This window comes from Rhipicephalus microplus, chromosome 2, assembly GCF_043290135.1.
Source record: "Rhipicephalus microplus isolate Deutch F79 chromosome 2, USDA_Rmic, whole genome shotgun sequence".
Taxonomy (NCBI): domain Eukaryota; kingdom Metazoa; phylum Arthropoda; class Arachnida; order Ixodida; family Ixodidae; genus Rhipicephalus; species Rhipicephalus microplus.
The window spans coordinates 87,288,896-87,309,218 of NC_134701.1; positions in this window are offsets into that span (position 1 = coordinate 87,288,896).

Genomic DNA, 20,323 nt, shown 5'->3' on the forward strand with positions numbered 1-20,323 from the left:
CGTGTCAAGCTACGTTATAAATGTCCCCTAATAAAAGGGACAACCACACAAGCAAAAGTGTTTACTACACCTACCTTAGTTTGCTGTCACATTTCACAAACTTTTACAATGTCACACAGACCTTTCTGTCTTATGCAGTCACTACTTACTGCAAGCACTGCAACAGTGTGCTTTAAGAATGCGTCTTTCATGTCATTATTACTTGCAGCCGCTTTAATTTTTCACACAAAGGTAACATCCACATCGGAGCTCTTGCATGTTTGACAGTTCACGTTAAAAATATACAAACGTGTTTACAAAACTGTATGTGATACACTTCAGCTTCAAGACACCGCAGAAGACTAAGCTGAATTCATTATGAGTTATTTCCTATGATATGTGTTAAATTACGACTTGTTCCTTTGAATACTAACAAATATTGTCTTCCACAACACTTTTGCAATCTGCTTCCACTAAATATAATGTGCATTATATCTCGACAAACTGAACGAGTGGCACATACAGCAGGACTATGAAAAGGCAACACTGTAATCCTGCTGTCTGCACTGTTTTTAAAGTATCTCAATATTCAGCCAACTAACCCACTAGCTCTTTCAAGTCAAGCACTCAGTGATAATTTGCTTTGCAGGATACTGCTGTATAAAGCCGTTACAATGGTTTTGTGCCTACAGTAAAGCTATTATGCGGTAATTAACTCAGTCGCGAGGCAATGTGTACATCGGCACTGCGCATTAAAATATATGCGAATAATCCAAGAAGATATAAATTCATGACCATGCTGGTTAATAAACGTTTTCTTCAGATCTCTAACCTTTGGAGTCTGAGGAGCATTGTTTCATCTTGCTCCTAAGTGTGTTGATATGGTCATTTTAATATGATCACACTTGTGCATCTTTTGGAGCAGTCAATATTCCATTGTAAACACTGTTAGCAAAGTACACACGATGCAATAATTACAGATAAACAGGTTAAATAAACACAAATATTCGCACTTAAGCTTGACTACTAATTCACGAGCTTTAATGCAGTTTCGTATTAGGAAGTGCTTTTTAACAAATAAATTTAACAGACTTAAGTATTAACTCATTGTTGGCAGCACATCAGTAAGCATGCTCGAACAGAACTACAGAAATAATGCCAAGTACTCATTCGAAGCATCGAAGCCGCGTGCAAGCCCTACGAGCATAAGAACACTGACAATCGTGCCACCACGTAGCTGACTAATTAAAAAATAAAAAAAATTACTAACAACTCTGTTGCTTCCGGATTTGGTGACGCTCAGTACGCGGACGATCCAGCGAGCACACCGGTAAATTCTTCGACGGCACAGCTCCGGCTTCAAGGCAGCGCTTTTTCCACCCTGCCGCGGAAGAAACATGTTATGCTAGAGGTTTACGGCCAACGAACAGTGCACAGCGATTGAAACGCGATACTTCTTGCGCCACCGGTAAGCACTGGGGACTCCGAGCTAGCATTTCTGTATTGCATGAAAGTGCGAGTCCTTCCGATGCATTGTGCTCGCATTCCGTCCCTCGGCGATCACCTACTGCTCACCAGTGGCGTAAATAGAACTAGCCGCCCTGCGGTCCAAGCACTGCGTATCACGTATCACTCGTTGAACACTGTAGTACGTGAAAGATCGTCGCACGTCGTCTACTACTCACCGAACATCGGCGCTCCCACTCTGTACACAAAGTCTTCTTCGCGGAACTGCTTGCTGCACACACGTGCGTAGGAGCTTGGTTCCTTGCCCATTCGAAGCTTTACAAGCCATGCGTTGAGTAGTTGTTTTTCTTTGGGGTTAAACCGAAAGCTCACGTCTGGGTCCCTCGCATACGTAGAGCACAGTGGTGGTGGTAGTGGTTAGAAGATGAGAAAAGGCACCTAATTTCTGCAACCCGGTCGGGAGCACGCCGCAGTGCGTGGCACGGAGCAGTAGAGTACCATGCCGCCGGTGAGTTTGACTGCACTGTCCCACAATGTGTGCTCTCTCGGTGTCGGCTCGCATGAAGCCCGCGCTAAAGAACGCTTTTCAAAGGCAGAAAAGCCTAGAAATCACGTTTGAAAGCCACGCATTCAACCGTGCGCTTCGCTTGCCAGAGCAGATTGAGATCACGTGATCTAACCCTGTAGGCCACAACGACTGCAACGCCCGCTTCTCCAGTGGTGAGCCTCGCGTCCAATAGCGGCACCCGTTCATCCCTCGTAGTCGTGGTGTGAAACCAGTCTTACGCTTTGACCTCCAAGGTGGTGTCGGTGGAAGATTTCTCCTGTGCGTTGTTGAACAAAAAAAAATTTGCAGCGTGCGCGTTAACTAAAAGCCGAATTCTTTTGTCTCTCGTTCCCTCATTAGTAGCCATTGGCATATTTCAGTAGGAAACGTTAGTAGAAGTACAAGTGTTAAAAGCCGACTTCCACTGTCTCTCATTCCCAGTAGCAGCCATTGTTTAACTCCAAGGTAGTGCCTGGTGAGATTTCTCCTGTGCGTGAATAACAACAAAAAATTTTTGTTCAAAACGCCGTTGCTTGATGAAATAGACCAACGAAAGACGCCAGATGTTTTCTAAAAGCGAAACAAAAAGAAGACACCAGCTGCTGAACGACAGACGCCAGGTCTTTTCTAAAGCAATGGTTTTATAATCAAAACCATATCGATACAGGTTTGTAGTTGTCGATACTCGTTGCCGTTAGTGTGTGCTCGTATGAATAAGGATGCCGAAAGGCGGGCGCGCGCTCGCAGACAGGACCCTGAAGTGAGAGCACGCGAGGCAAAAGCGCGCCGGGAAAGTGCGTGACGTCGCCGCCAAGATTCTGCTTTACGGAAACAAGAAGCCACATCAGCAAGGCAGCGTCGGCAATATCCCGCCGTACGTCAACAAGAAGCTGCAGCGGCACGTCAGCGTTGGCCAGATTCTTCCGTATGGGAGCGAGAAGCCACATCAGCAAGGCAGCGTCGGAAAGATCCTGCTGCACGGGAACAAGAAGCCACATCACCAAGGCAGCATCGGCAAGATCCCGCCGTACGTGAACAAGAAGCTGCAGCGGCACGTCAGCGTCGGCAAGATTCTTTCCTACAGGAACGAGAGGCCGAGGCATTACGTCAACGTTGCGAAGCAGATATATAAAGCGTTCGACAATGGGAAGTGGCGGGGAAGCGCGCATATCGCCAGTCGAATTGACAAAAGAAAATTTCACGGTATCACCTTCAGAGCTTCGCATAATCTCATCACTATTGTCCTCGTGGATCTGCCGTCAATTTTTTGCGCCTTGAGTGCGGCAAGTAGTCATGTTCTTATGTGACACTCATCTCATGATTACCATGTTTGCACCAGTCACATACCTTCGCCATCCATTCACGTGACGTAATATCAAATGTGGAATATGTGAAACTAGCGAAACGGCCGCGAGCGCATCATGAGTGCGGCATGTAGTCTTGTTACATGACACGCAGGTCACGATTATCATGTTTGCACCGGTCACATACGTTCGTCATCCATTATTATCCGTAATACCAAATTTGGTGTATGCGAAGCTAGCGAACCGAGGCAGCACAGAACGTTGGCCCAATGTTGGGGATAGATCGGCCGTTCATGGCTCGAGAATGGCCCAGATTTGACAGCGTACCGCCAGTAATGGCTGAGCCAGCCGAATAGAACGGCGATGTTGGACCAGCATTAACAACGTACCGCCAATAACGGCTATGCCAGTATAATAGAACGGCGATGTTGGACCAGCATTGACAACAATCCGCCAATAATGGCTGTGCCAGCCGAATAGAACGAGGATGTTGGACCAGCATTCATAACTTCCCGCCATTATTAGCTGTGCCAGCATATTAGAACGGCCTCAATGGGCCGAGTTGTGCAACCAGCAGCCAATATGGGCGGAGCCATGCAATTAGGCTGGCATTACTGGCTGTCATTCAAACGTTATTGTCGGCGTCGGCTAAAGAGTCAACTTCGTTGCCATAACATTGGACCGGTATGAGTTGATTTCTGCGTCTGCTGCTTTTGGCGCTGTTCTGGTTGCACTCACGTGTTGATTTTTCAAGTTCGAGAGAGTAATATGCCCAGCGCATGAGTAATATATTTTTGTCAATAAATCATGCACAGCTAGTTGATATGCATTATTGTTGATTGAAGTTGTGCAAGGTAGACTGTTTTACTGATAAACATTTATCGAGTTTGTCGCCTGTCAGACGTCCGATGTGGTGCTTTCCCAGATGAAAATCGTGCAGATCTGTGCGCGGAAGCAACCGCTGATGCCACTGCCGTACGTGACCCACTTTGACGTGACCCGGCGTGCGCGTGCGCCGGCGTTCATTTCGTCGCATCACGCTGGCGATGCCACGCCAAGCGCTTTAGATTTCGTGGATATCGGACGCAAAGCGTATCGTATCGTGTGTCCTGCTATGCTATCACCACGACCAATTTAGTTTTTTCGCGTTCACAGCGCTGTACCAGTTAACGGCACACAAGTACTTGACGTGTGGGAACTGGGGTTATCAGTTGCGTTACCGTGAATGAATCGTACAACACGCGCATTTGCCGTAATCTGACACACGCACCGACGCTAGCATCCTGTATCACAATGACCACACGAATTGCCTACAACATCGCAGCAAGTGGTTGGTGAAGTGTGGTGGAGTGCGTGGGCATCGGGCACCTTGTTTCCGTGGGTCGTCGCGAGTTACAATTTTGTTGTGCAACGTTTTTTTTGTTGATATATATATATATATATATATATATATATATATATATATATATATATATATATATATATATATATATATATATATATATATATATATATATATATATATATATATATATATATATATATAGAACTTGAAGGGAAGGCACGACAGGTCCGGGTATTTTCTATATTGAATTAACTTGAAGATAGCACATAAGAAAAGGATCGTATTTACTAACGTTTCGGCCGTGGCACGGCCGAAACGTTAGTAAATACGATCCTTTTCTTATGTGCTATCTTCAAGTTAATTCAATATATATATATATATATATATATATATATATATATATATATATATATATATATATATATATATATATATATATATATATATTGCCCTACTGTAGCCAAAACATCAGCTAGCTTACGCAGTGTGTATACTTAATGAACCCGCAGTACGAGGCGCAAAAAAAAACGTTTCCGTGAGTTAATATGTGCTGATGCATAGAACACATAACACGTTGGCTAAATCGTTTATAAACCAGAAACACGCACGCTTACGGCGTTGTGTTGTTTTGATCAAATACAGAACCACAGACCCCTCTCCGGCCCCCCTCCCTCCTGCTTTTTTTTTAAGTCTGTGGAAAGATGGATGTGATCTGCACAGATCTGGCAAGCTTGTTTTACAGTAAAGTAGAGAGCTTTATTTCACACTCGCTGTCGTTTATTAATTTTCCGCTCAGTGGGGTGGCTAAGGCCACCTGCGTGTCTTTCGAGAAATCAATCGACGTACATGTTACAAATCGGAAAATGTGTCAAAAATTGCGTTAATCTCCAGAACATGAGGAGGATCATTTGACAGCTGGTGTCAGGACTGGTCCTCACAACTGAAATGCAATATTTATGAATAAATCTTAAGCTACGAGTGAGTGACTGTTTGTAGTACTGAAAACTGTTGCCTGTGTTGTCAGCAGCTGTGTATTTTTTGTATATTTGGCATGTGAGATCTTGAAATTTCTTTCTCACAGTATTTCTCACCCTAGCTCTGACATATCTTTATAGTTTCCTTTCTCCAGACTCATTGCAGAAGAGCAAACAGGATTGTTGTGATCAGCGAATAACTAGTGCGTTTGTCTTAATTATCACATACTCTGTGTGCAATTTTGTGTTGTATGTGTCTTCAGGACGTCCTATAATCAGTGGGAGAGTCAAACAGAACTAAAAGCAAGGAACGGCTCAGTTGGCTAAAGTAGCTTGTGTATATCACTCTTCCCATATTTTATATCTTTGCGACTTATACTGTTCTACACACATGAAGTTCTCATTGGTTTTCATATTCATGTGGTATATGAACATGTTTCCTGAAGGCTTTTCAAACTGAAACGACCGTTTTCACTTTTAGTTTGACATGCAGATCAAGATATTTAGCTTATCTGTATTATCAACGGCTAAAATGGTCTCGTCCATCAGAGAGGCAGTTGAATTGATGGGCCAACTGAAGGCGCAAAAGTACAAGATGTGTGCTTCATAGTTAATGCAGTGGTATATCCGAGGAATGGGACACTTGGCGAATGGCCCACCCTTAAAATTTTCAGCAATGAAATACCGAGAACCAAATAACACATACTCGACTTGTCTACACTGTAGACCAAGGACGTCATCCCCCTATTCCTGCACCACACAAAGTTCCACCTATATAACGGGTTATAAGTCCACGGCCCATGTTCAAGAATTTGGTCAAGGTTTGTGCGACCTCATGTTTTCAAATGGAAACATTTTTCTAAGAGAAACAAATATAAACATTTAGCCTCAGTGACAACATTTGTGTATGCAATTTGTTCATGCTAGCTTTGTCAACTTGAGGCCAGAATAGAATAAAATGCATAGTTCGTCAGATGAACTGAACCTTCTCCCTAGTCAGTATGTCCTGACTTGACCTCAGTCGCTGCTCACAATTAAAGCTGGTCACTCTAGTGAAGGAACTGTTATCTTTGATGGGTCGTTCAAATCGTGTTCTAAAACCAACGTCAAGTGTTGCTTTTCTTCTCCTGAAATTAATGCAATGAAAAACTATATGCACACACATCAGGAGCTTATGATTTCATTCTTTTTATATCAAAGCTAAATGTGACTTACAGCAGAATGATGGAGTATTTAATTTCATAGAAATAGTAATGGCTTGCTCAAGCTCACACAAAAAAACGCATCGTTTTCTTCCTTGAAATGTAATATTGAGTGCCTTGTGATTGTGCTATCTGAATTTGCCATATTTCTTGACAGTGCATCATAATTCACACCTGAAGGTACTATAATCTTAGCAAGTTTTAATAGTACTCTTCGCACGTGATTTGCAGCTAACTAAAATAAGAGGCTTTGCCTGTCGAGTTAGTAATGCACGCTCAGGACATCACCACTGCAATGATACACCAGCCCCAACCAAAAAAGCGCACACCTGCAGTGATTAGTCCACATATTTTAATGTTTTCTGCTGTGCCGATAAGGCTGGCTGAGTGAGCACTGCATCCAGTACCAGGAGGCTGCAGCGAGAAAGTCCTACTCACAGAACACTCACCAGCTGAGAAAAGAAGTACTGGCGTGCCAACCAATCAAAACGGAATGCCGGAGAAAAGAGCGGTGATTACTTTTACAGTCCATAAAAACATGCTAAGAGTTCAAAGTTGTAACGTTGCTGATCTTCCAGCCAAGTAAAATAGAAGTACACTGAGAAAAGATACTTAGGATACGCCATCAGAAAATGCCAAAACGAGAACCGACGGAGGTTCGTATTCATCACATGAACAGCCTTCAATTGATAAGTCAAGTAACTGACAAACAATAAGTGCACAATGGAGAGCTGTCACACGAGGTCGTCAGCAGTCAAATGACACAGGCTGGAATCGGGGGTGGTGCCAGGGTAGGCACAGAGAGGCTAGACTGGAGGCCCCCCACCTCCCCCAATTTTCGCCTGACCCCTGTGTTGTGTTATGACTATGTGTCACAACTATGTTCCCAAGAGGAAATTTAGTCATAACACAATGGCCAAGTTCCCCACCTCTCTGCTCCTCCTGAAGAACCTCGCTTATCGTGGGTGCACCCCCAGTATAGACCAATCCTGGCACCAACCCTGGCTAAAATACAATAAGAACAACAGAAAACGCAAAGCAAATGTTACCACCATACTTTGACTTCTTGCTCTGTGTACAAATGAATCTAGCGAGAAGTATGGGGAACACGAAATAAAAGCACTACAGTCCACACCTGCTAGTGCCTGCTATTATAATAGTACAAAGTGTTGAAGAAGCATGCAAAGAGCAATCCTACGAAGCGAAATATTATAAAGCAACAGGAGGCTACGTGACCCTGACTGAGACAACACAACAAAAAAAAACCTTTCAGGCATGCCAGCAGTTCATGCACAGCACTGAAAAGTCATGAAAACCTACCTTCAATGCCTTTCTTGCACAAGAAGATTAAAAGGAATGCGCACTGATAGAGAAGAAAGCCATTACTCAAATCCGGCTCTTATACACTGATGGAAGATACTTGGCTGGATTCCTAACAATGGCTTCAGTACAACTCTTGAACATACCCTCATAAGTGTTGACTGCAAGTGAACGAGACATGAAGCCAGACAACAATGTGACACAATGAACACATTAATCACTAATCATGAACTTATGCTAGAGTGGATGCCGCAAGAAATCTTGAACACTGGGAACACGCAACGTGCCCAACCGAAATCTCGACCTCACAAACACAATAAGAATGTTCCGATGACCTGTTGCCCATCGCCATGATGTGAAACAGGGGCATATACACGCACACAACTCATCTTTACGTGATTAAAGACTCTTGTTTTCAGGTTTATAGAAACCGCCTCACCAAATTTCTCTGTAATCAGCTCACCACCTTCATCGTTGCTGGGAGTGTGTTCAAATTAAAGGAGACAGAGGGCACTGGTGGGGCTGTATGCAGATGGTGCTCTTCGAATAAATGAGCAATGACCTGCATGGTCATCTTTGACCACCTTTCACGTCTGAGCCATTTGTTATATTCACGTTGACACGTTAGTGTAGTAGTTGTGCCTAATGGAAGGCATGAAATACATAAATATCAGTAAGAGAGGCATGTAAACTTTTAGACGTCTTTTATTTATTGCAAATTTGAACTCATTTAGAATTAAAAAAACGAATTGTCGCTCTAATGACACTGTGTATATTATAAAGAAACATTTGTACTGTGTTTTTAATACCTTTCTACATGCAATGAGTGGATAAGGCCGGGCTTGCTTAAGCTAAAGTGAGGCTTCGAAGCTGATCAGAGAATGACAATCAACGTGGTTTCTTGTATAGCCCCTGTCAGACTCGGCTCTCATGTTCATTATTATTATTATTATTATTATTATTATTATTATTATTATTATTATTATTATTATTATTATTATTATTATTATTATTAATTGTATATAGATAGGGCTCACATGTTCCTCAATTTATATGGCCTTTCTTAAAATCTAATGCTGTACCTTGCTCCAAACAACTTTTTCAATATGAAAAATGCCATCACTAGCTGTCCTCTTACTTGACTTGCCTTGAATGTGTGTTTGATTCAGTGAACTGCAGGAAAATTTGCTGCACTGACTTACTGTCAGCGACAAATTCAGTTCATTGCACTAAAGCTGCTGGAAGTCGGAATAGTAGCTATACTTCAGTGTGCTAGAGTTGACTCAAAAAAGAACTACTCAGGCAGAAGATACACGACAATTACGGCAACAGTGGAGTCGAAGAGCTCATACTAATGGATTTTCACATAAACAAGTAGGGGAAGAACAACTATAACTAATCTGGAGATTCAGTAAGCTTTCTGGTTTTTGATTGGCATGAAAAAGAAGAAAAAAAAGACTTGAGTAACGTGCGCAAGGACAGGCTTTCTGAGTTGTCCTGTGATGAAGTTTTGAAAAAAAAAGGAAGAAATTGAGAAGGTACAGCCAAAATGAAAAACAATCATGCATCAGCTTTCTTTCAACTATACTGCAGGGTAAACAAATCCTCCACTCTTGTGTACAACTTGTTTTTTATTTTTTGGTATTTCTGATCAATTTTGCGTATTGCCATGTGGATGTAGTAGTATATATCTGTTTTGTAATTTTGAATAAACCTCAGCCGCGAATCGGCACTTGTGTTGCTGTGGCTCATTTGTTTTTAATCTTCTTTGTTGTACTGTTCTAATATCATGAATCCATACCAACTGAATCTCTCAGTCCTATTCAAGCGTTCTGGCTTCTATAGTTGTATAGAACTATACAACTATAGTGTTGGCAACCATGTCAGAGTTATGACCAAGCATGCCTCTCAAAAGGTTTGGAGGACTGTTTGATGCACGACAGGGTTCACAGCATTCATCACATTGGTGGCGTGAATATTGCTTTTTGCTGTTCAGGGGCACATGCACGATCTCAATGTTTAATTTTTGCAAATGTGGCTTTACAAGCTTCAGTGCTTTTATGAGGTGAATAAGTTAGGAAAGACAATTAGGCATGACTTACGACCACGAGCTTGTTGATCTACAAATGAGACAAAGCTCAAGATGCAAGACCACACCGTATTTTATTCCAACTGATTGAAAATTCAGGTATTTAGAATAGTGCACCAACCTTTTTAAGTGAGGTCTGGTTGCAGGGGTCAAGCTCACACAAACACGAAGTTACACTTTGTTTATCATAGCACTTGAGCACAAGTACCAGGCAATAAAAATTGAAATTACATTCTCGCTTTCTATTTGTGGCACTGGAGAACGAGCACATTTGTACACCCATGCAAAACATAAATTTACTGAATCATATGATAACTTTACAGCTGTTATTCAATAATTTTTGTAGCCATCATAACTCAGGTGTCACAAATTCAATGAGGCATTTTTCGCACATACAATATTATTTCAGATATAACATATGCATAAATCACAGAAAAAGATATTTTCACTTTGCCTGAAGAGATGGTGCTGGTGAAGGCTTTATTAGCTAGAATGACTTGACAACCAATTAACATGCAATTTTAATCATGGCATTTTGGGAAGTGTTTGTTATGTAAGTGAGATATTTTTGCTGTTTCAGGCCATTTGTGCACTGATGATTACTTCTGCATAAGAAATGAATCATAGTCTTGTTTTCATAAAACTTCAGTAAAAGTTACTTGAGAGAAAGGTTTTTTAATGTTGGCAACAAGACACCAATGAGGGATGGTTAGCCCACATCATATCATTATGCATGCGTCTACATGAGTCTAGTTCACTGCTATCATATGTGCCTTCCGATGCGCTGCCACAGAGCTATTGGTAGAAGCTTCTTTATGATGTAACATAGGCGAGATGTATAGTTACTGGCAGGAAGGTGGGCTTCGTGTCTATCAAAGTAAAAAAACATGGTCACTGGGTAGACCTACAGTCAGGCCTAAAGCAAGTTTTACAGTATTGCAACCAATGTCTGCCTTGAATGTCATGCATATACGTTTCATTATTTCCATTGCTCACTGGGAGGTAAGGCTTGGTGGAATACTGTCGGTCCATATTGGCTTTCTCTATCTGTTGGGACCAAGGTTGACATGAGTGACGCAGCCAGCAGCTAAAAAAGCAGGAGCAACAGTGCGTGACCTAGAAATGTCTGAAGTAAGAATATATTCCACCCAACACTGAACCATGCAATTTAACACAAGCCTACAAGTTTGTCTTTTGCAAGGCAGCAGTATAGTCAGTGGCACAATAAGATCCTCGGAAACGTCGCTGAATCAAGAGGTTGGGCCTGCAAACATATCCGCAATGTCACAATGTGATTGAATATTGAAGTGCTGTAAAGCATTTGACACAGATGGCACGTAAACCCACGTGATGTCATACACCTTACGTTATCTGCCAGGGGAAACCTTTGGATTTTCCGCGTATTCGGGCATGAAAGACAGTCTAGTAATATGCCTAATTGTGCTTGCAAGGGGGCATAAATGGTCAGTTCTTGAGTCACGGCATGTGTTGAAGCTAATATGTCTCCTGTTAGTGGCAAACCACCCTGCACCACTGAAAGTCTAGCAGCGTCGAAGCTTATATTTCTTGCAGATAGCAGAATTTGCTGTCATGTCAACCAGTCGCCACTTTTTAAGGTGTATATTTCTCTGGGACAGTTGAACATGTTGTTTGGGCTATGTGACAGGGCATCAATGACAATGTTGACAGCTCCTATGATATGTTTCGGATATGTTTGACATCTGCTGCAGTTCAGGGGAATATGGACGCAACGATTGTAACTGAGGGAGTGTATCGTGTACCGATAAGAGATGTACTCACATAATCTATGACAAAGAAATCACGTAATTTCTTCCATGTAATAATGTAATGACACAAGCACTTACCATTTTGCCCACTTGTAAGCACAATTAGGTATATCACAATTAGAGAGTCTTTCACATACACTTAGGTACACGGGAAATTTAAAAAATTTCCCAGGCAAATAACATGAGGTGTAGTATAGCATCAGGTGGGTGTACGTACCACTTGAGTGGATTGCTTTGTGACACTTCAAGATTCTGTCGGATTGTCACATTGCTGGATATGTTTACAGGGCCAACTACATGATACAGTGACATTTTTTAGGATATATTGGCTTTAGTCTCCACAAAAAAATACTGTGATACTGCTCAGATAGTGGGCATAAGTTTTCAGAACATGTCAGGAACTGATTGGCCACCTTATGTACTCCTTTGACGAGTCGGTGATCTAGCACAAATTGCATTCAAGATGTCGTACGATCATGTATAGTGGAACTCTCATTTGATATTTTGGGCGTACCATACACTGTCGCGCATGCATCTGTTGATCCCCCAAAGTTTGTATGGGAGATCTTGGTCCAAGGGAGCTCAATATAGTAGAATTTCTATGTATCAATAGCACGAAGTGGAGGGAATATGTATAATGGCCTGGCACCATGGTACAAAATGTTAGTATAGTACGTGGTTCACAAAAATAAGACGAAGGAGCTTGTAGGGCTTATTAGCATCTAGTATTCGGGGACGGGAAGCTCTCAACAACTATAAATCTGCCTGGGTAGAGCTGAAGACTGGATGGGGAGAACACGAAGATAGGACTAGGCTAGCTTTTGGACATCAAATGCACAGCTGCTTGCGCTAACAAATGTGCGTTGTTCAGATGATGGATTACAAAACTCAGATGTGAACTGTGCTCATCTGACGAACTCGCGATGAGTGGGTTGTCGAGGCAAGCATGATAGAATTCAAGGCCGGAGAAAATGCTTGAATGTATGTCTGAAATTTGTCATGCCGCATGGCATATGTAGAAGATCAGACACAATGAACGGTGTCACTGTCAGTATGTTATTTGAAATCTACACATCTTCTTGAAGTATTTGATGGTAGGACCACATGAGGCCAATATCGGAGAAAACCTGCATCATATATCTGACATTATATATCAATGGGAGGTGCTGGGTTGAAACAGCTAGGCTCAGTTGACTGTTGGTGCTATGCCATCAGCATTCTGATTTAGCCTTCAGCACCATTCGCAGAACACAGTAACACCAACAGACAGCCCATATTGGGCTGAGTGAAGTCGCGAAAATCTGTAAATACATGCGTAATTTGCCCCGCAGGGGCGCCTGCGCAAGCAGGCGTTTGGTTTGTAGCGACACCACGGACCCCAGCTAACGGGGGGGGGGGGGGGGGTTCGACTCCGTCCCACGCCTAGCCGTGCGTGGCTTTGCCGTGCCCGGGGAAAAGGGGATCCTGGGGGTTGAGCCAATGCTGGGTGATTGGAGCTGTAAAGCCCACCAGTGGCGGCAACACACCCCTTTTGCCCCGGCTTCACGTAGATGGCACCCCCGGATTTACCCGGCCGGGAATCGCCAGTCGCCTTTTCCCGTCTCCACCTCACATCTTTGTCTTTTCCCTTACTTTAAATCTTTCCTGTCCTCTACTCTCTTCCGTTGACTTCCATGTTTCCTGGCGGCAAGGGTTAACCCTATGTGGCTATCCTACCTTGGATACACCATATTCGGTTATAGTGGTTGTGTACAGCTGGCGTCTGCAGGGCATGTGCTTACAGACCCTGCAGCGTCCCCTTTTAGGACTCCATGGTAGGTGGCTGGCGCCGCTGCTGAAAATAAACCTTTTCATACGGCTAGTGCTTCCCCCCACTCCCTGATCGCCATCAGAAAAGAGGGCGCACCGAAAGCCTTCCATTTTTTTGGTCACCAGAGAGTATCCTTCCCCCGATTCCACGTTATCCACGATGACACACCCGGCAAACCATTGCGAACACTTTCACCTTTTCTTGTTTCCAAGTCTTTGACAGAAATCTTTGGCCTAGCATATAAAGCATCGAGAATGGCAAGTGGTGACCTTCTGTTGGAGCTCCGCGACCAGAAACAATATGAAAAATTGTCTAATCTAGTGAAATTTGGAGATACCAAAATCATAGTAACCCCACACCGAACCATGAACACCACCCGTGGTGTTGTTTCAGGTGATGACCTGTTGGGGCTGGCTGAGGCTGAACTCCTGGAGGGTTTCAGCGAACAGAATGTCATCAACGTGAAACGAATTAGGAGGAGATGTGATGCCAAAGAAGTCCAGACTAAGCACTCAGTACGTTTAATTCAAGTGTACTGCCCGACTCCGTTGAGGGTGGGTACATCAAGCTTCGAGTGAGGCCTTATATTCCAAACCCTCTACGATGTTTCAAATGCCAGCGGTTCGGCCACAGTTCGCAAAACTGCCGAGGTCGCCTAACTTGCGCAAAATGCAGGGCTGAAGACCACACATCTGATGCCTGTGAAAACTCTCCTCACTGTGCGTACTGTAATGAGGAGCATGTCACATACGGTCATGCCCATGCTGGAAAAAAGAAAAGGAAATTATCACAATTAAAGTAAAACAAAACATTTTATTTAGGGAGGCACGAAGGCAGGTGTCCTGCCTACCAGAAACTAGCTTTGCCGAAGTGGCGCGTCAGGGGCAGCGCCACGACGGCCCCCAGCGCCTGTCTGGCACACGCGTAGTGAGCCAGCGGTGACGCCATCCGCCCCCTTGGCGGTTGCATCAAGTGCTGCTCCGCCATTCAAGAAAGATCCACCAACCTCCGGGCTGGGGGCTGCGAAGGTCTCGTCTTTTGAGGCGAGGCCCTCAAAACAAATGCAGCGCTCGCAAGAGCGCGTGTCCAGCGCCTCGCAACAGGCAATGGACCCAACACCAAGCGTGAGGGCGCAGCCAGCGCCTAAGGATCGGCGCGACTCTGTCGACCGATCCAAAAAAGAAAAATCTCGTGTCACGGCTCATGGAAAGGGTTCGTGAGCTTACTTTCCATCCTTGAGCACACAACACAAAATAGATCTAAATTGGACACACAAATACTACAGTGCTATGCCAGAGGCCTATTCCCTAGATGATATCAAAGACTTGCTTAATGACTATCAGCCAAAAGTGTTTTGTGTTCAAGAAACTCATTTAAAGTCGACTCATGTGAATTCCTAAATCAATATGTGGTTTTTCGTAAAGATCGAAATGGTGGCAATTTCTCTTCTGGAGGTGTGGCCATCATTGCACAAAGAAGCGTAGCATGGCAGCACTTTGGGCTACAAAGCTCTCTTGAGGTTGTGGCTGTTCGCGCTATTCTATTCAACCGTCTTATATCTATCTGCTCGATCTACATTGCCCCTGACGAACCATTCAATAAAACAGAGTTCGAAAAGCTTATTGATCAGCTTCCATAACCATATGTGTTAATTGGAGATATTAATGCTCACAGTTTGCTATGGGGTGACACCAAATGTGATGCGAGAGGTCGTGCAATAGAAAACTTTCTTCTCGCATCTGGAGCCCGCCTGCTCAATAAGGCAGAGCCAACATACTTCAGTACCACACACAATACATATTCATGCATAGATTTAGCCATTGGGTCACCGTCACTCCTACCTTACTTAGATTGGAAAGTTATTAATAATCCATATGGAAGTTACCATTTTCCATCTCTAAGTAACAAAATAACGGGATGATCGGCCGTCTTATCCCAAAAAGTGGAACTTTCTTCTTGCAAACTGGCTGAAATTCATAGAGCTATGTACACTACACCTCGAAGAAGTAGACCATTCGGAAGTATAAGAGATGGCCAACTATATTTCTGAATATGTCCTTACTTGTGCAAAAAAGTGCATGCCGCAGTCCAGGAATAATAAGGTTAACACAAAGTCATGGTGGAATCGGGAGTGTGAAATTGCTAAAATATGGCAAAACAAAGCATGGAGGACTTTTTCTCGCTACCCAACAGCAGAAAACTTGATAACCTTTAAAAGTTGCAAATTGAATGGCAGGCGTGTTCGCCGTATAGCCAAACGGGAAAGCTGGGCACGCTATATATCCTCAATAAACTCCCACACAGACGTCAGCAAGGTTTATAATAGGGTGCATAAACTTAAAGGACAAGGCCCAAATTCCTTCTCTTTGGTGAATGACTGCGGTGATACAATAGAAGAACAGGCAAATGCTCTTGGCAAACACTTCGAGAAAATGTCAAGCTCAGAAAACTATACCACTAAGTTCTTACGCCACAAAAGCATAGCTGAACGTGTACCTCTGTGCCGGAACAAGCCTGTATCAGACGGATACAATAAACCACTAACACTATATGAACTCAAGCTCGCCCTTGGTTCCTGTGGAAGTTATGCTCCTGGTTCTGATACAATTACTTATGAAATGAACAGAAATCTCCCTGATGAAACCCTGAACTGCCTTTTAGCACTTAACAACAAGATTTTCTATACCGGCAAGATACGCTCTGCTTGGAAAGAGGCACTAGTACTACCAATCCTTAAACAGGGCAAAGATCCCTCTTTGGTAAATAGTTACAGGCCTATCGCCCTCACAAGCTGCCTACTCAAAGTGTTTGAAAAAATGATTAACTGTCGCTTGGTCTATTACTTAGAATACGACTGCATATTGCACCCGTGCCAGTCTGGTTTCCGTACAGCTAGATCCACAACCGACAATCTTGTCCTCCTCGAGTCGTATATACGTGACGCGTTTGTACACAATCAATACTGTCTGTCTGTTTTCTTTGATCTTGAGAAGGCGTATGATACTGCCTGGTAATATGGAATCCTGCAAGATCTACGGTCTTTCGAAAAACGTGGCAGGTTGATTACCATCTTAAAAGATTACTTGTCTGAAAGGAAGTTCCGTGTAAGAATAGGTACTGTGTTATCGCGCACATTTCTTTAAGAAAATGGAGCGCCGCAGGGAGGAGTATTAAGCTGCACACTATTTATAGTTAAAATGAACTCTCTTCGCTCTGTTATTCCACCTGCGATATCGTACTCTGTATACGTGGACGACATTCAAATTAGTTTCAAATCGTGTAACTTGACTGTATGCGAACGCCAGATACAGTTAGGTATTAACCGACTTGCAAAATGGGCTGACGAGAATGGTTTTAAGTTTGACACTGACAAGACTACTAGTGTGCTGTTCTCGAGACGACGAGGTATGCATCCTGACCCCTGCATACTAATGAATGGACAAAACATAGTCATCGCCAAAGAACTAAAATTCATCGGTGTAATTCTTGATTCCAAACTCACCTTCATCAAGCACATAAAACAGCTGAAGTTAAAATGTCTCAAGACGATGAACCTTCTAAAGATTTTATCGCATCAGTCGTGGGGGACAGACAGGCACTGTCTCATATCTCTGTTTCGAAGCCTGGTTCTGTCACGCATAGACTATGGATGCATAGTATATCAGTCAGCTTCAAGGACAGCACTGAAAATGTTGGACCCTGTATACCACCTAGGTATCCGGCTGGCACTTGGTGCCTTCCGTACCAGCCCTATTCAAAGCCTTTATGCAGAGTCGGATCAGTGGCCACTAGACTATCAGCGCACGTATCTAGGAGTTAACTATGCAGTTAATATCATGTCTCTGAAGCAGCACCCATGTAACACACTTATGAACGATGTGTCTACTACCCAGTTATACCTAAACCGTCCTTCTATCGCCCCACCGTTTTCATTGGCAATAAGACCTGCAGAAAAAAAACTTGCAATTTTTTTCAATGACTACGAGGAAAGTGACCATGTCAAACACATCCCTCTCTGGGAGCAATGTCCAGTCAATTGTGACTGGTCTTTTAAAGACATCATAAAGGAAAATTGTCCAAGTGCACTCATTGAGCAACATTTCTTGGCCCTTGAACACAAATATCGTTCAACCGCGTTCTTCTCTGATGGCTCAGTCTCAGACATCTGTATCTTGTGCAGCCTATGGACAAAAGGTCTCGGACACCAGAACCATGCATACACATACCAGCATTTTCACAGCGGAAGCCTATGGTATCCTGCTTAGTATACAACACATTAAACAACACAAGATACAAAAGTCTATAGTGTACACAGATTCTTTAAGTTTTGTCAGGGCCCTGTCTTGTGGCAAGTACAGCAAGAACCCTACTTTCAACAAGCTCCTTAACGAAATCTATGCGGCCTACTACCTAAAACTTTCTATTGTTATTTGCTGGGTTCCAGGTCATTCTGGAATGGTGGGCAATGAAATAGTGTACAAGAATGCACGAGAAGCCGCTGGTCGGCAAACCATAGATATAACCTCTGTTCCGGGTGTAGATCTAAAACCTGTTGTACGTAGAGGTCTACGCAACCACTGGCAAGCTGAATGGGACAGAGAAGTCGACAACAAACTCCACCTTGTAAAACCCCAGCTGAGAAAAGTTATCCCACAAAAACTCAACAGGTTCACCGAAGTCACTCTAACACGGCTCAGAATAGGCCACACTTATGCTACACATAAACACCTTTTGACAGGCACTGATCCACCTACATGTATACACTCTGGAGAGAGTCTAACCATTGTGCATGTCCTCATACAATGTCCTGTGCTTCACCAAGCACGACTGACCCATTTCAGGGAGCTCTATCGATATCATATCCCACTTCATCCAGCGCTGTTTTTATCACTTGATGCAGTGGTTGACCTTAAGAGACTTCTTCATTATCCTAGGAAAGTCAAATTGTTAACAAAGATATCATTCCATCCTAGCCACCAGGCTGCGCCTCAAGTGTGAGCTTCCGCCTGGTGCATAAAAAGTATGTCTGAGCCTTCGCAGTTCTTGCCCAGGCAAGGACTTCAGCGTCGAGTGTCTTGGGCCTTGCAGACTAATTTATCATCACAGACTTCAGCCAACGAAATGAAGGTTTTAGCAAAGTGACATTCCTTTTAAATGCACCGTGTTTTAAATGATTCATAGATATTTGCTATTCATCATTTGTTTTAATTTTTGCCGCTTATCGTGGAGCCAACGTTATCAAGCTTGGAACTACCAACTTTTCCGGATCTGCCGTGTCTGCAAGCATATGACGTCACTTGGAACACCCGGTGGGACCAGCCTAGTGGGACAACGCCGGAAGTCAGCCGCAGCGTGGATATAAAGCCGTCGCCGAGCCCGCCGGACTTCAGTGGGGGCGGCAGTACGCTCGCGACCATGTCGCTCACGCACGCATGGCTCTCTTTGCAGGTTAGTTATTACTCAAAAACAAGTTATCGTTCTAACTGCATTTTTCTTGTTGTGCTGCCGCTCCCACTGAGGTGTTGTGAAATTCTGTGCTCTTTGTGGTCGTATCTAGAAGTGTTACTTTCTGGTGATTTTGAAACAAATCCGGGCCCAACCACTGAGGAACTCCTTCAAAAAATTTTAGACAACCAAAATCAAATGGAGGCCAGGCTTGCTAATATTGAGGGCAAAATTCAATCTCTGGTGGGCCAGTGTGGGAGGCTCCTTGGCCTCGAAGAAACCATCCGCAACCTAGAGCGAACTATACAGTACCAACAGCAAAGAATAACTACAATGGAAGATAAAGCCCGACAGAACAATTTCATTGTATTCAGTATTCCGGAAGCTGAGAACGAAACGCGGGAAGATATACAGGATAAGGTGCTAAAAAGCGTATTCACTAAACGTCTTGGTGTCACTGTGTCGTCCGTAGAGCGAATCCATAGACTTGGGCGAAAAAAGGCCGATTAAGACAGACCTATTATCATGAGGCTATATGACTACAACAAAAAAATTGCGATAGTCAACCAGTGTAAAAAATTGAAAGGATCAGAGATCAGTATATCCCATGATTACTCACAGGAAACTCTTGAAAAACAGATTGATTGATATGTGGGGTTTAACGTCCCAAAACCACTATATGATTATGAGAGACGCCGTAGTGGAGGGCTCCGGAAATTTAGACCACCTGGGGTTCTTTAACGTGCACCCAAATCTGAGCACACGGGCCTACAACATTTCCGCCTGCATCGGAAATGCAGCCGCCGCAGCCTGGATTCGAACCCGCGCCCTGCGGGTCAGCAGCCGAGTACCTTAGCCACTAGACCGCCGCGGTGGGGCCTTGAAAAACGGAGGTTACTTTGGCAATCAGCCCAAAAAGACAAGAAAGAGGGGGCGAAAGTCAAGCTTGTTCACGACAAGCTCGATAATAATGGTGCAATGTACACGTGGGACAAGCAGTCGAATGCTCGGGCCAGAATTCGCAGTAATAATGGAACTGCTTCGCGGGATCGGG